General features: G+C 37.6%; 1 protein-coding gene and 1 long non-coding RNA gene across 15 annotated transcripts in view; both read left to right on the top strand.

Annotated features, from left to right (window-relative positions):
• LOC123976253 overlaps positions 1 to 1,904 on the top strand; it is a 27,456-nt gene extending 25,552 nt beyond the window's left edge. Inside the window, exons 1-3 of one of the 6 annotated variants that reach the window (XR_006826300.1) lie at positions 1 to 112; positions 777 to 886; positions 1,131 to 1,904. This is a non-coding gene — a long non-coding RNA (uncharacterized LOC123976253). Of the gene's footprint in view, positions 113 to 136; positions 311 to 341; positions 463 to 776; positions 887 to 1,130 lie in introns of those variants that run through there. The other 5 variants (XR_006826302.1, XR_006826303.1, XR_006826301.1 and 2 more) reach the window with 5 other exon arrangements.
• Positions 1 to 2,537, top strand: part of LOC123976249 (collagen alpha-1(XIV) chain-like) — a 270,666-nt gene that overhangs the window by 208,646 nt on the left and 59,483 nt on the right. The gene's annotated exons all lie outside the window — the stretch shown is intronic.

Raw genomic sequence — 2,537 nt, forward strand, 5'->3', positions numbered from 1 at the left:
TGAAATAAAAGTGACAATCCACCAAAATGCTGAAAGGTCAGAAGATGATAAGAGACACCAAATATCTGGGGATTTCCACAGATCCAGGAGCAGCAGGAAAGAGAGCCAAGAGGTGATGTAATGCTTAGAAACAGAGCTATAAAAGGAGGTCCAAAACAAGGTGAAAATCACTTGTTACATGGCTTCATGTCAACTCGGGTCTCTGTTCTGGTAACAGAATGGGACTCTACTTTGCATCCATCTCTGAACCTCTCCGCTGAAACTTTTCTTTTCTAACTGCTGTCTATTTTTGTTGAAAATAAACATGTTGGTAAAAGTTCAAGCTTTTTTATTTGGCCTAAGTCTTGAACTTTTTACACAGCACTGTCTTCAGTGAATTTAAAAAGATACGCTGCTTTTTGTAGGATCAATAGATTTGAAAAGTACTTTTTACTTTTGATACTCATGAACTTTTAAATCCAGGTCCTTTTTCACTTTTACTGGAGTAGTATTTTACTGGATGACTTTTATTTGAGTAACATTTTAGTGTGGTATCTGTACTTTTACTTAAGTAGGAACATTTAGTACTTTTCCCACCACTGAACAATGGTTATTCTACAAGAGGAGCTGAATTCCATCAGTCCTCTGAGTGTTTCTGATTTATGCACCACTGATGAACTGAAAAGTTGCCACAGATTTTCTTTTTCCTTCAGACTTTTCAGACATCACACATGTACCACAATAGAATTACTGAATTATGAACAGAGAAATGATTATTGTCTCTTGTCAACTACTAGAAATGTGTCACTGAGCTGAACAAGGATGGAGACTCCTGGATTGGTCTACGGGCCACACAACAAACAGGATGGGAATGGAAATGGGTGGATGACTCACCACTGACAGTACAGTGAGACGCTTTTAAAGTTTTTAGTTTCCATCACAATTCAATTTGTTACTAAAATAAGTTTGTTTTTTTAAAATTAGATGAAAACAATTCACATTTTATTAATTTACAAAGCTGAATTATGTGTTAAACACGTTATTAAAAATGTAATTGTCATTTATTAATCACAATAAAAATGCTATATAATCCAACAGCTTCCTTCAAATTGAAAATAATCAGGAGTGACAACATTTTATTTCTCCAACAGGTTCTGGGCATCAGGACACCCGCACAGCAACAAATATTACGCTGCTGCATGCTGCGATAAACAAGGAAATTGGACACACAGTGCATATTATGATAAGAAGAACTGGATCTGTGAGAAATAGATTTCCTGTTTATCTTGAGGACAGAGGGGTGTGTAGTGTTGGGATCAACTTTGTCAAATCAGACCAACTCACATTTTACATTTCTTCAGTTGTTCATTCTGTGTTGCATCCTGAACAACCTGGATTACATAGATATTGTTCCTCTGCCCTACACAGTGAACAGTCTGGTTGGAAGTCATCCACACAACTACATGTGCACTTACCCTCTCTGCAGAGAGGGATATTACAACAGCCTGTTTTCAAAAAGCCTAAGATGTCACATACATGACAACAAGGGGAAAGACGGCTCCTTTCTGTTTCAGTGTTATTGAAGCCATGATCATAAAGGACAAACCTCATAGGCTTCTTCCACAGACCACTTACTGATGTAGTTACACTTGGGAGGAGGAAAGATTATGAATGTGTTTTGGAGAGACGGATGCATCTGACGGCCAATCAGATTTCAATCCATCTTTAATGCTTGCTTGCATTTACACTTTTTCCCCAGACAAAAGCTATCCAATCCTCGCCTGATGAATAGTCAGTATTAGTAATAGTCACATACTAAGGATGATATTCAATCATCGCTCTTGTTTTTCTTCATAAACTTACAACAGAACAATTATATGTTGATGTAACTAATCATGTATCTAAAGTTTATCATCATCATTGAACCATTAATACTTGTCACGTCATTTCATCTACTAGACAGAACAAAAATAACTGGTCAACACATCACATTTCCTGTGTCAGAGATGCATGTGTGCATTTATTTGTGTGTCAACAGTGAAAATTGTGGGCATGACGGCGAGTTAAAGAGAAGATTTTAAGAAGATTTTCCAAGGCTGCTTCACTCTATTGATGTCATCCACTCACACAATACACACAAAAAGCTGACCACTTTACAACTTTAATATTGAATTAATTCAATATTATTAAATTTCCTCTGACCAATTTAAAGTCTATATATTGAAGATACAAGCAGTTCAGACCCCAATGGAACGGTTGCTGCTCCACCACATGACCCAGCAGATTGGCCCCCAGTCTTATCAGACTTCATGAGGTCTGAGTTAGTGCGCAGAGGTCTGTTCAAACCAGCACTGGATTTTTCTAGAAGAGGTTTCTATTCAGACTTCTTACAGAGGGAGGATTGCAGTGAGAGCATTGTGGTGTCAGCTGTGACTGTGCAGCAGCTTCGTTTTTCTTCGCAGCCAGTTTGTGACCGAGTGCTAACGTAGCTGGTAGAGTTTTGTGATACAAACATCTGAAAACTCTTTTTGGGACTGTGAGCTGTATTTTATAAAAAA

The sequence above is a fragment of the Micropterus dolomieu genome, linkage group LG09, assembly GCF_021292245.1.
Source record: "Micropterus dolomieu isolate WLL.071019.BEF.003 ecotype Adirondacks linkage group LG09, ASM2129224v1, whole genome shotgun sequence".
Lineage (NCBI taxonomy): Eukaryota > Metazoa > Chordata > Actinopteri > Centrarchiformes > Centrarchidae > Micropterus > Micropterus dolomieu.